Source organism: Heloderma suspectum, chromosome 3 (genome assembly GCF_057233095.1).
Source record: "Heloderma suspectum isolate Gila_16-S chromosome 3, 16-S_ref, whole genome shotgun sequence".
NCBI classification, from domain to species: domain Eukaryota; kingdom Metazoa; phylum Chordata; class Lepidosauria; order Squamata; family Helodermatidae; genus Heloderma; species Heloderma suspectum.
Genome location: NC_139460.1, coordinates 228,048,499 through 228,062,586, shown reverse-complemented (window position 1 = coordinate 228,062,586; position 14,088 = coordinate 228,048,499). Strand labels below are relative to the sequence as shown.

At 47.1% G+C, this 14,088-nt stretch overlaps 1 long non-coding RNA gene across 1 annotated transcript in view; it reads left to right on the top strand.

The window, feature by feature from the left end:
• The first annotated feature begins 2,663 nt into the window (after window positions 1-2,663).
• The window catches only part of LOC146350859 (uncharacterized), a 47,343-nt gene continuing 35,918 nt past the window's right edge, over window positions 2,664-14,088 (top strand). Inside the window, exon 1 of the long non-coding RNA XR_014789431.1 lies at window positions 2,664-2,790. This is a non-coding gene — a long non-coding RNA (uncharacterized LOC146350859). The remainder of the gene's footprint in view (window positions 2,791-14,088) is intronic.

Genomic DNA, 14,088 nt, shown 5'->3' with positions numbered 1-14,088 from the left:
AAATGATGTGGAAGCAGCAGAAAGCCAAATGAATGTATTGAAACAACCCACAGTCATTGTCTAATCAAGCTAAACAAAAGCATTGCTACCAGAATATGCAGTTTGTATTGCTTCCCTGCCCTGTTCCACTGCCTTTAATATGAAATAAGGAAGATGCATAACTCCAGATAGAATGTGTTTATTATTCATAAACTCAAAGGGAACAACAACAACAACAATAATCATGGTTATAAATCAAATGAAGCCTTGAAAGCCAACAGAAAAACTGAAAGAATTAATTTTCACAAACTGAGTTTTCGATGTAACTACAGGATATGGTCAAATTCAATACTTCATTATGCGAAGTTCTATCAGAAAATATTAAGAATGAATACACAGCAATCCTGTGCACACCTAGTTGGAAGTAAAGCACATTCAGTGGAACATCTGAGAAAACATGCATAGGGTCACATGCAATATGTAGTCCAAGGCAACAGTCTTAACACAGAGTTACACTGCAACACTATACATGCTTATTCTGAAATAAAAAATCCCACAGTGTTTAATGGGGCTTATTTCCTAGTAAGTATGTTTTGGATTGCAGCCTTAGACACACTTAAGCATGCCTAACCTGTGTTGGATTGTGGTCCAGAGGCCTGTGCAAATCTCCCCCACCCCCCAAAATCACCCCACCACCTCCCTTTAAGGTCACTTTCTCCAGAATTACATTATACTCATAATCATAATTATTACCCTATATAATGGTCTTAAAATGGTTGCCATCATCATTTCCCTTGGCTAAATACATTAATAAGAAAACCCCAAATAGATGCAAAAGCAATGCAAGGGTATTTCCCCCCTTTAACACTGAAAGTTGTATGAAAAATACCCTGTGGATAAAACAAAGAAGAAAATTAGTTTTATAGGCCAGTATAGGCTAACAAAAAAGTAATGTCACTCAAGTCACATCTAGGCAGCCTTAAGGAGGAACACTTGCTTTTAGCAGATGCAGGACAAGCAGAAATCAACAGATGCAGCTTTTTCCGTCATGGCAGGCCCATGCTGGGAACAGCTGCCCATGCTGATTTTCTGCCTGCTATGAAGCTGTTAAAAGCACAAAGCCTCTCTCCATTAAAAAGGTGGCAGTTCCAAGTGAGCTCTACATAATAAATTACTTCTTAAAGCATAGGCTAAGCTATGTATCCAGGTTTACGCATCTGTTTCTAAGTCCTCTTTCCCATTCAAAAGCTTACTGACATGCAAAAGAATATTCTTTAGGACTGATATGCAAGTTTTTCACACAAGATTGGCAATGAGCAGTTTACTTCTAATCAACCGTCTAGCCCACTTACTGAGCAGGTTTTAAATGTCACTTTGGGAATGCCCCGGAAAGCAGTCTTACCACAGATGAGCAGAGAGGTGGAACACCTCGGTCGCCCCATTTTCCCATGCCGTATGCCTCTTTAGATCGAATTCTCAAAGAAGTATATGCATAGGAAAAAGGAACAACGAGCAGAAATCAGGAGAAATCCTGCAGCTTGCAACAGATATTGACAGGCAACCTGGAGGAGAAACATACATGAATTATATATGTACACGCACGCACTGCAATACACACATTTACATTTCTAAATGAAGGAAAGCTAGTTTCTTTGTAGGGTCCATTCACTGCATCTTGCAACAGCATCTAGAAGACAAAGTGAGAATTTGATATCTCAAGCAGCAGAACAAAAGACATCCATGCAGTGATGAATGTTTGACAGCTGAGTGCTACAAAGTTTACAAGGGAGTGAGGTGGGGGGTGGGGAAGGGGGAACGATTTCCCATTAAAAAAAGATTGATTTTGTTGGTTTAAGATTGGTCTGAAATAGGAAAACTCCATGGCGTTTTTTAACCCCTGTAGCCAGGGAAGCCCTTCTTAGAACCGTAGCATTGCAAACCACATGCAAAACTTCCCATACTAAATGGTGCCTGAACCCCAAAGGCCCCAGATGGGCCCAGGATGCAAGTCAGTCTTACCTAATGAGCTGCCTGTGATCCTAAGTCCTCCACGTTCCTTTCCATCCAAATTTATGCTGTCTTCAAGACCTTGAGGAAGCTTGAGCAAGACAGTGTAGCTGTTTTCTGAAGCGCTAATCAGCCTGCCCCTTGCCAAGGCCTCGGCTGCACCTGCAGATACAAAAGCCCCGGTTAGCAAAAAAGTGCTGAAAGCTTTGGAAAGTATCACTTTTGCAAGCTGGACCGGGGGTCAGAGAAGGCGGGGAGTAGAGCCGACAACGGGGCTGATAGGAGTCACGAGAAGGCATGGCCCGAGATGCAGACTTATCACCTGTTTTTCTTTCGCATACGTCAGTGATTTGGGAAATGTTAGCCTGGGAGAGGACTTCTAGTTCTGGAAAAGTTGTTCTTCGTTCCCCTTTCTTTTTAAAAGCATCTTTGTTGTTGTTGTTGCAAACATGTCTATCAAGGCCACCCTCAAGGCTCTTCCCTTGCTTACTCAGGCCCCAGCCAGGTTCTCTGCTATGGCCCAAGGCTGAGAATGATTTTCCTTTAGATTTATTCTTTATTTCTTGTAAATGAAGACTTATTTTATAGCTCTGTGGGCCACACCTTGCTCCAGCATTTTTTTCTCTCTCAGTCTGATCATCAATTGTCCCATATATGTGCCTAACAAATACGTCATTAGAGCTCTTTGAATGACTGGACTTTCTTTTCTTTCTCTGTACTTTCCCATATCTAGGGCTTCGTGGTTCATGCAAGCCTAAAGGGCTGCAGAAATAAGCCTGCGTCTGGGCTACACCACTTCCAACTGTAAGTAGTGGGGCTTGTATGACTGAGTTTTTCTCCATCTAAAAAAGTAGTAGTAGTAGTAACAGTAAATAATACTAAAATAATTATTCCATCTCCAAAGCCAGATGTCAGGAAGAAGGGTGAGGGAAAATCCTTCTCCTTAACAACTAGTTTTCCATATAGAGGTAACTCTTTGTCTGGAGGAGCATTTAGTCATGTGAGCTCCCACCAGAAATCTGAAGTGGGACACAGGGCCAGGGTCAATGGTAGGCATGGTTGGGCACCTGATGAGGCTCCACGGCCTAGTAGGGGCCCACTAACAAGAGCCCCCTGAAGTCGTTCCTTCACATCACCATTGCAGTCTGCTTGTTCAACTGCCTCTTGTTCTGGTCCTGACAATGCTGGAGGTGAAAAGGAGAGGCAGTAGATGCCGCTGCCTGCTTGCTCACTAGCTCTGTGCCTGGCAAGCAAGCGAGTGGTTGCAATGCGGGGTAGCAAGAGCAGCTGGTGACAACGGCAATGAGAAGGTAGACTCACCAAAGGAGGGGGCCCATTGAGGGTATCTTGCCCAAGGTCCCCCCAAAACCTGGACCCGGCACTGGTGGGACGGGCCAAGCGCAGGCTGATCACTTAAGAACATAAGAAGGGCCATGTTGGGACAGGCCAAGGGTCCATCTAGTCCAGCATTCTGTTCACACAGTGGCCAACCAGCTGTCCCAATGGGAAGCCCACAAGCAGGACATGAGCGCAACAGCACCCTCCTGCCCGTGTTCCCCAGCAACTGGTGTGCATAAGCTCACTGCCTCTGATACTGGAGGTAGCATAGAGCCATCAGGACTATTAGCCATTGGTAGCCTTCTCCTCCAGGAATTTGTCTAACCTCCTTTTAAAGCCATCCAAATTGGTGGCCATGCCTTGTGGAAGTGGATTCCATAGTTTCTTCACTGTGTGAAGAAGTCCTTCCTTTGATCTGTCCTAAATCTCCCACCAATCAGCTTCATGGGATGACCCTGGGTTCTAGTACTTTGAGAGAGGGAGAAAAAATGTCTCCCTATCCACGTTCTCCACACTATGCATAATTTTACTTACCTTTGTCAGTGATAACTCAGTGAGAAGTAGGTATTATTATTATTATTATTTACATTTATATCCCACCTTTTTTACTCCTTAAGGAAACCAAGGTGGCATACATAATCCTCCTCCTCTCCATTTTATTCTTGCAACAACAACCCTGCGAGGTGGGTTGGGCTGAGTGTCTGCGACTGGCCCAAAGTCCCCAGTGAGCTTCCACGGCCAAGTGGGGACTAGAAACTGGGTCTCCCAACTCCCAGTCCGGCACTCGAGCCACTACACCACACTGGCTCTCACACTGGAAGAGACATTGGTGACTACATACGCAGATGTGGCTGAATGGGATTTGAACCTTTACACTTCAGAGTCTAAAGTGAACATGTTTGGGCGGGGCAGATTTCAGGCTTGCAGGATGGGATCCACTTTCTTTTTTACTAGAAGCCCAAGGTCCACCAACCAAAGCCTGGTTCAAGAATTCTGACTCCGGGAGTGTGTTTGGACTACCAGAACTGGATGGAGCTCCCAGTCCATCCACATGACAGTCTATTCCTGGTCACCCCAATTTTTTTTTTTTAGTGCAGGCAAAAAATCACTTTGTTGCTGCTAGTGTTAAAGAACTGGGAGTGGTAGTCCTTGCTGATCTACAGCAAATCTCCCAGAGATCTACCAGCTGATACTGATCTACCTAACGCCTGCCCCAATGTACAGCATGTTGATCAGATTTGGCAAGAAAGGCGTATGTTCAGGGCTCATTAAGATGATTTTCTGAACTTCATTCTGCAGCTCTCTGTTCGGTACAGTCATGTGAGTAGCATACTACTAGGGTGGCTACTAGGAGGAGGGCTTTTTCTGCTGTGGTACCCCGGCTCTGGAATGAGCTCCCTAGTGAGGTTTGCCTGGCGCCTACATTGTACTCCTTTCGGCGCCAGGTGAAGACCTTTTTATTTTCCCAGGCATTTTAGCCTTCTAAATTTTTATCTTTGCTGTTTTAAATCTGTATTTTAAACTCCTGCACTGCTGCTAGGTTTTATTGTGGTTGTATTATTATATTGTGGTTTTAATGTTCTGTATATTTTAAATTGTTTTATTGTGTGTTGCTTGGATTTAATTTTTGTGAACTGCCCAGAGAGCTTCGGCTATTGGGCGGTATAGAAATGAAATAAATAAATAAATAAATAAATAATAGCACAGGGCTGGTTTTGTCTGTCTGCTTGCCACAGTAGACAGTTTCAAAATGGCGTCCCCTGGAATGCACAAGGGAGATCTCCCACCAAGCCAGTGAGTGAGCTCCTTGTGCTGCAAGACTGCCGGCAGAGGCTCTTTCCAAGACCTTTGCATAGGTGAGGCCATTTTGGCATGCCAGGGGGGATGCCCAGTTTGCCTTTATGGTTAGCCCAGCCTGTAGCATCATCTCGTTCACATTGCATCAATGCAGAGACTTTAATGGCTTCAATTCACAGTTATTTTTTTTTCACTTCTTCACTTTTGTTAGACAACCCAGAAAAAGGCCTCAAGCATAAAAAAATAAAACCAAGAGAGCAAATTCTTTCTTCTTCACACAGCACATAGTTAAGCTATGGAATTTGCTACCACAGGATGTAGTGATGGCCACCAATTTGGATGGCTTTAAAAGGGGGTTGGACAAATTCCTGGAGGAGAAGGCTATCCATGGCTAGTGGTCCTGATGGCTGTGTGCTACCTCCAGAACCAGAGGCAGTGAACCTATGAACACCAGTTGCTGGGGAACATGGGTGGGAGGGTGCTGTTGCTCTCATGCCCTCCTTGTGGGTTCCTGGTTGCCAGCAGGTTGGCTACTGTGTGAAAAGGATGCTGGACTAGATGGAGCCTTGGTCTGATCCAGCAGGGCTCTTCTTATGTTCTTATTTAAGTTTTAGCCCAGGGATGGGGAACCTCTGTCCCTAGATGGCCATGGCCCCTCCCCATTTCCCCCAGCCATGGATTGTTGGGTGGTTTCCTGGCTTTTGTGCTATTCTTTCCCCATTCTAAAAGGTTCAAGTGCCTCTTCTGAGTCTTAATTACTAGCAGTAAGAGGTTTAACCTAAAATATGCTGGTGTTTTGGGGGCTTGTGCCCCCCCCCCGATATTTGCCTTTGGCCCATCCTTTTACCTTCTGGCCCACCCACCACTGGAATGCGTCCCCCCCGGAATGTCTCTGATATAGAATTTGGCCCTTGGCTGAAAGAGATTCACCCCTGTTTTATCCCACCCTTCCTCCAAGGAGCTCAGGATGGTGTGCATCCCTTTTAATACCCTCCCCTTTAATCCCCCAAACAACCCTGGGAGGTGGGTTAGGCTGAGAGAATGGGATGAACCCAAGGTCACCCAATGAGCTGAGCTGGATTACAACTCCCACCACCCCCAGCCAGAACCTCCACTCAACATGCTTTCTGGGGATGGTGGAAGTTGTAGTTCAAAACATCTGGATGCTGCCATGTTGTGGACGGCTGCTCTAAGTATTATGCCACAATGGCTCTCAGTTGGGGGCAGTAGGACAGCTCATATCAGGGGTCCCCATGCTTTTTGGACCTGTGGGCACATTTGGGAATTTGAGAAACTGCTGTGGGCTCCACCACAAAATGGCTGCCATGGAGGATGTAGCTAGTCAAAAGTGTGGGGAGAGAGAAAGAGCAAGAGTAGAGGCTGGGAGGGGGGAGAAACAGCAAGGCAACAGGGTAGAGAAAAAACAGGGCTAGAGGCTAGGAGGGAGAGAAACAGTGAGCTAAAGAGGACGGGAAATAGCGAGGCTAGAGGCTGGGAGGGAGGGGAAATAGCAAGGCAAAGGGGTAGAGGGGAGAGAAAGAACAAGGCTAGAGGCTGTGCCCAAGCATTTTCAAAGGCTTTTCCTCAAACAAGTTTTCTGAAGGGGGCGAGGGGGGGAAGCTTTGTGGGTGCTGTGTAGAGGTCTCCACAGGCACTGCATTGGGGAGCCCTGGCTCATATGATTGTCATTAATTGCACCCGCCCCCGCCCCCTTATGGGCTTATTTCCCCTTATAGAGGTATCACAGACAGAAATCCACAAGGGAAGCTTCTTCTTTTCTTTTCTTTTCTTTTTTGGCACACACAGATGCTGTAATGGGAAAAGCCCCGCCTTTTGATTTCATAGAATCATAGAATAGTAGGGTTGGAAGGGGCCTACAAGGCCATCGAGTCCAGCCCCCTGCTCAATGCAGGAATCCAAGTCAGAGCATCCCTGACAAATGGCTGTCCAGCCTCGTCTTGAAGGCCTCTAGTGTGGGAGTGCCCACCACCTCCCCAGGTAATATGTTCCATTGTCGTATTGCTCTTACAGTCAGGAAGTTTTTCCTGATGTTCAGCCGGAATCTGGCTTCCTGTAACTTGAGCCCATTATTCCGTGTCCTGCACTCTGGGATGATCAAGAAGAGATCCTGGCCTTCTTCTCTGTGACAACCTTTCAAGTACTTGAAGAGTGCTATCATATCTCCCCTCAGTCTTCTCTTCTCAAGGCTAAACATGCCCAGTTCTTTCAGTCTCTCTTCATAGGGCTTTGTTTCCAGTCCCCTGATCATCTTTGTTGCCCTCCTCTGACCCCTCTCCAGTTTGTCTGCATCCTTCTTCAAGTGTGGTGCCCAGAACTGGACACAGTACTCCAGATGAGGCCTAACCAGTGCTGAGTAGAGGGGAACTAGTACTTCCTGGGATTTGGAAGCGATGCTTCTATGAATGCAGCCCAAAATAGCATTTGCCTTTTTTGCAGCCACATCCCATTGTTGGCTCATATTCAGCTTGTGATCAACAACAATTCCAAGATCCTTCTCGCTTGTAGTGTGGTTGAGCCACGTATCCCCCATCTTGTAACTGTGCATTTGGTTTCTTTTTCCTAGGTGCAGAACTTGGCATTTGTCCCTATTAAATGTCATTCTGTTGTTTTCTGCCCAGCGCTCCAGTCTATCCAGATCACTTTGAATTTTGTTTCTGTCTTCCAAAATATTAGCTATCCCTCCCAATGTTGTGTCATCTGCAAATTTGATCAGCATTCCCTGCACCTCCTCCTCCAAGTCATTAATAAAAATGTTGAAGAGCACTGGGCCCAGGACTGAGCCCTGCGGTACCCCACTCGTTACCTCTCCCCAGTTTGAGAAGGTCCCATTGATAAGCACTCTTTGAGTCCGATTCTGTAGCCAACTATGGATCCACTGGATCGTTGTTTCATCTAGCCCACTTTGAGCTAGTTTGCTCATCAGGATATCATGGGATTTCTACCTGTGATGCATCTATTATAGGCATAGAAGTTCACTGATTGAAAAAAGTTGGCAAGTTCAGTATTATTTTCCTTCAGCCACATAGTGATGACAAGGTAGTTAAAGGCTGACAAAAAGTTTTCAGCTTTTAACAGGGCTGGCCCAACTATTAGGCAGAGTGAGGCAGCTGCCTCAGGTGGGGGATGCTGGGAAGGGATGTTGTTCTCCTGAGCCATCCCCTGCTGTTCTCATCCTCCTGGGCTCGTGCCCTGGTGGTGGTGATGCTTGCTTGTTGCTGGCCTGGCCACAGGCATGTTGGGAAAGCTTCCTGATGGAGCAAGCGGAGTGGAGGGCCAGCGTCAAGGATAGGCATGGTCAGGCACCTGCCAAGGGCCCACGCCCCAGCAGGGGCCCACTAAAAAGAGCCCCCTGGAGTTGCTCCCCCTCTTCACCTTGCAACCTGCTTATTCCCCTGCCTCTCATCAGGGCCCAGACAAGGGAGGTGGTGAGACAGAGGAGCGGTAGACGCCATTGCTCCGTGCTCCCTGGCTCTCTGCCTGGCAAGCAAGCAAGCAAGCAAGTGGTAGGAAAGATGAGAAAGAGGAGGAGGAGCCATAGCGGCTGGCGACGATGGTGGTGAGAAGGTCGACTCACTGAGGGAGGGGGGCCACTGAGGGTGTCTTGCCCAAGGTCCCCCCAAAACCTGGAGCTGGCACAGGCAGAGAGGCAGCCAACACAGGCCACGCACTCCAGTAGGCATTGCAAATGCACACCTGTGGCTCTGCCCATGTGACACGTGCTTGTGCCACCACTGTGGCATTACAGGATTTGTGGGAGCAGGCAGGGAGCAGGTGCCAGGCAAATGGGTGAGCCGGGTGTTGGTGAACAGAAGTGTGCGCCATGCGGCCTGGCCTGTGCACCCCCTATGCTAGCCTGTGGCCCGCAGGTGTGGCGGAAGATGCTGGTGTTGCAGGAAAATTCAGCTTACAGTCTGGCGGTTGACTTCTGTACATGGCAAAATGTCATGTCAGCAAAATGTCTTGGGCCTGCCCCGGGTATGCCGTCATGAAGATGTTTGATCTACACAAGTCAGCCTTCCCCAGCATAGCGCCTTCCAGATGGATGACAATTCCCATAATCCCTGACCATTTGCTGGTCTAGCTGGGGCTGATGGGAGTTGCAGTCCCAAACAGCTGGAGGGCACCAAGTTGGGGAAGGCTGACATAAGTGAATACGAAGTCAGCACTAGATGACGGTAATTATTCTTGGTTCATTAATACATAGCGCAAGGATCTAATCTCCTCTGTATGGTGCAGGACTTTTCCGAAAACAGCAATAAAAGAAGCACTGGAGGAAATGAGGTTTGTGTGTGGGTTATTTATTTATTTATGAGAAATGGGAACCTGGCAAAATTTGTGTGTGTGTGTGTGTGAATTTATGAAAGACTTCTTATCTTCCTTTATATACATGTGTGAACTGCGAGGAGTTTCCCAGTTTGAAGCCATTCTGATAAGCATGTAGCAAAGCACATTGTTTTCCCACTCTGGTTTTCAGTTTGGAAGCAGCAGATGCATGGAATGGAGTCAACTACATAAACAAAACTGCCGCAGTGTCTTGGCAAGTAGCATAAATGCAGATGGCTCAGAAGTGCCGGCGGGGCAGAGGGAGGCACCCAAACAAACAGGCAAGGCATTATGGATCTGTGTGAATGTGTGACTGCTACAAGAATGCGAGATAGGATCTATGTCCTTCCCGTTCGTAATTTGCAACTTGGCCCTGAGAAATATAAACAGTGTGGATGCAAAGCAAGCAGAAAGAAGCGGACAATAGAAAAAGGGAAAGAGGAATTGTGCTTTGAAATGCTCCGAAGCCTATTATGGGGACAATGGCAAGTTAACAACGGGGGGCATCGGAGCTGTTCCTAAAAACATATTCTGATGAGGATGATCAGATGAAGCAAAGGACAGCAGGGCTTCTTCTGTACCTTTCTCAGTCTTCCAGAGAAGGAGGCGTTTTGACTGGGGCGACTAGCTAGCTGGCTGTGCAGGGCTGACAAAAGCTGTCTGTCTTGAAATGTCCTCTTCTACAATATGGTAAAAGAAGCAGGAAGAACCAAGCCCCCCACCCCACCTCCCGGCCCAGCAAGAGAGGTTTATAAAGGTGGTCCCATTTCAGGCACACACCATGATTCGGGAGTGGGCACTGTGTAGCAGAATTAGGGTTTGGAACAGGCCACACGTAGTGGTTAGATCTGAAGTGCAGGCTTCATCCCATAGCTGCAGCCCCAAGGAGAGTCCAGACGTCCAGGCAGCTGTGTTGATCCATGTCAACAAAAAAGTTCTAGCAGTTTTCATCCCCAGCAAGAGCAGGTCTTTTGTAAAGCTAATGGGTTTTAATTGCCCATTCAAAACCAAGACACCCCAAATACTTTGTATTACAACAGGGAAGAATATTTTGTTGTTAGGAAAGTTCATTTCCTCACCGCTGACCACAGTTAGTGACTCAGTTCACAGGATTGCCCATGCCCGCCATGGCTTCAATAAGCCACAGTAGGCTGAGGCGCATGCCAGCTGCCATTGTGACCATTCAAGCTCAGTGGGGAGGCACCGTGGCTTATCATGACGTGTGAACTCATGCAGGGTGGCTTTTTGCCGAGGTTAACAAGCCACCCCAGAACCCTATTATGGCCCATGGGTTCTGAGTTGCTTGTTACCCACGGCAACAAACCACCCTGCCTGGGTTTGCACATCATGATAAGCAGCGGCGACTGACTTGAATACTCACAATGGCAGCTGGCTCACGCCACAACCCACCGTGGTTTATTTAAGCCACGTTGGGTGCCAGTGATTGTGCAAATTGGCCCCTGGTGAAATTGCAGCTAAGCTCAGAGGGGACAGGGAAGCCATTTGGAGGTGACAAATGACATCAGCGTCCCTGCTAATAATTATAATAATAAGAGTGCTGGCCCTGCATCCCTGGAAGCCCTGGCTCCATTACCCCACTGGGAGGAGTTGACCTACTCCATACTGTGACTACTGTCCTAGTGTAAGCAAGATGTTTTAGTTACATCTACGCTGTATTTAAGGTGCTAGGCATGAACTCAGTGGGGGCTGGGGGCTCCGTTTTTGGTGGGGCTAGTTATCCATTCTGGGTTTCAGTCAGAACCAGCCAGAACACTAAAGGAGCTATCTAAGGTGCTGAACCTATTTTGGGGATAGGGTTCAGCACCTTGGGTAGCTGCTTGAGAGTTCTGGCTGGTTCTGACTGAAACCCATAATGTTTTCACAGCCCTACTGAAATCGGAGCCACCAGCCTCCACTGTCTGACCCATATCGGAAGACCCTTCTTCCATCTTTTCCCATCTGCCAGCATGTATGCGCATACAAAGCTGGATCCACCACCATATCCTGCCCTGCTCTTAAGTTCTTCTCAAGTGGAATGCAGCAGCTCTGCCATAGTCAGGGGCTGCCCCTTTTCAGTAGCAAACACCTTTGCTGCGGGAACTATGCTGGTGCCTATTTGTTTCATGGCCAGGTTTAAGTTTTTGTGCATGGTGTATAAGGCCATAAACAGCTTGGCATATTTGAGCACCTTCTCCCTCACCAGAGAAGGTGAGCCCTTGAGGTTATCTGATGAGGCACTGCTTGTGGTTCTGCATGGACCTGAGGTCTGCTTGGAGACCCCTCAGAGTAGATCTTTTTGTGTAATGGCTCACTATCTGTGGAACTCACTGCCAGTTGATGTCAGACAGGTGCCAGTGTTGCTCTGTTTTGGGTGTCTGCTAAAGACATTTTATTTAAACAAGGTTTTCCCTGAATGATCAGCCATGGGTTTTGGGGGGTTTCTTTGGTATAACTTATATTCAGAGCCAGTGTGGTATAGTGGTTGGAGTGTGGGACTGGGACTCAGGAGATCTGGGTTCTAGTCCCCACTTGGCCATGAAGCTTACTGGGTGACTTTGAGCCAGTCTGCCTCTCAGCCTAACCTACGATGGATAAGATGGAGAGGAGGAAGATTGTGTATGCTGTCTTGGGCTCCTTGGAGAAAAGGTGGGATATGAATGTAACAAATAACTTTAAATATTTTTTATTATTTTGTATTTTGATGGTTTTTTTCCTTTACTGTTCACTACTCAGGAATCATTTTAGATATAGAGCTGCTTTAAAATTTTGTAAACAAACAAATAACTAGAGTGTTTGTGTACGTCCTCCTCCTCCTCCAGCTGGCTAGATGACCAGTATTTTAAAATTTCCTCAATCTGGAAAAATGGTAACTACTGTGGGTCCCTAGATGTTGTTGGACTACAACTTCCACCATCCCCAGCCCATATGGCCAATGATATTGGATGACAGGGGTGGTAGTCAGCCAGCAAACCAAGGGCCACTGGGAGGCTGCAACCTTGCCTTCCAGGAAGAACATCATGGCAAGGGGGAGACCGAACTGGCCCCATACATCAGTCAGAGAGGGAGTAGCTGCAGGGAGCTCACTTCACCGTCCTGCCAGAAGGAACATTTGGCTTCAGCTGTCAATTCCCTGGGGTTGCAGACTCGGGCTCATCCATTGGCCAGAGAACCAAGGGCCAATGGAAAGTGGCACTGCCTTGCTTCCCAGGGTAAACATCACAGCAAGGGGAAGACCAATCTAGCCCCATGCATTGTCCAGAAAGGAAACAGCTGCATGGAGTTTGTTTCACCCTTCCCTGACAGAGAGAACAGCTCTAAGGACTTTGAACTAAGCACTGGTGCCCGAGCGGTGCTTTTTTCCTCCCCCTTCCCAATCTGCTTTCCTTTTGCGTCATGTCTTTTCGACTATAAACTTGAGGGCAGGGGCTGCCTTATTATTAATCTATGTAAGCCCCTCTGGGAGCCTTGTTTTGGCTGAAGAGCAGGGTTAAAAGGCTGTGAGGGAATACCTAAATGAATCAATAAAAGCGTATGCGACATCTGGGGCCCCAAGGTTGGGAAAAGGAGCTGTGTTATAAGCTGCAAGCATTTTGAAGCTAGGGGCGAAGGTGGGCACAGTTTTCACTCTGAGAAATTATAAAGAAATGGCATGGACTCCGGAGATGCATGCGGTGGTGGGGATGGAGCACAATTGCGCAGTGGAGGCTGGTGGCTCCATTGTCAGTGGGGAGGTGAATCCACTCCGGGTTTCAGTCAGAACCAGTCAGAACTCTGAAGGAGCTATCTAAGGTGCAAAACAAAACACCTTGGATAGCTCCTTTAGAGTTCTGACTGAAACTCGGAGTGGATTCACTGCCTCACTGACATTGGAACCACCAGCCTTCACTGCGATTGACCCTAGAAGCCCCCTAAGATTGGCTGGTTGAGTTGTTGTTGGTGGTTGAGCAACCACCCCAAAGACTGCTGTTGGAGTCAAGGCTGAGTGATGTTCTGTAAGTCTTCTCAATGTTTAATGTGATCAATTAGTCGTTCTTAGGTTTCTTTCTTTTTAAAATTCAAGTGTGCATTTCATTGTGATAAGCTCATTTCAACACCACTGAATATAACTTAAACGTATTATTTGCCCATTAAATAAGCAGATGTAAAAATGCACTTGAAAAGTAGTCAACATTGCTCAAGTCCTGAACACTCTGGGTCTCCTCCCCTCCCCACCTTAAAAACACTCCCGGGGGTGCAGGATAATGACATTACATCACAACAGGACTACTACTCCACAGTGCTATTATCATTTCCCTTGCTTTTGCTGGGACAATCTTGCAATGTGGATATTGCTTACTCCAAGAATGGGTAGAAGGTAGATTGGGATCTACTAGTAGATCTCTGGGTGATTCGGAGTAGATCAGCATCGGTTTCTGATTACCAATTATTTAACAAGAACAAATGATAAAGGCTCCTCTCCCCCAAATTAGGCTGCTGAAATGAAGAATGCTTGTGGGGAAAACGTGAGTGGATTTGTGGGTAAAAGAATGGTGAACACAATGGTGGCATTGAAAACAAACTCCTGGGCTGAGCATGTGCTCAGAGGCACCCTGTTCCTTCATTCCAAGACTTAGAAAGTAACAG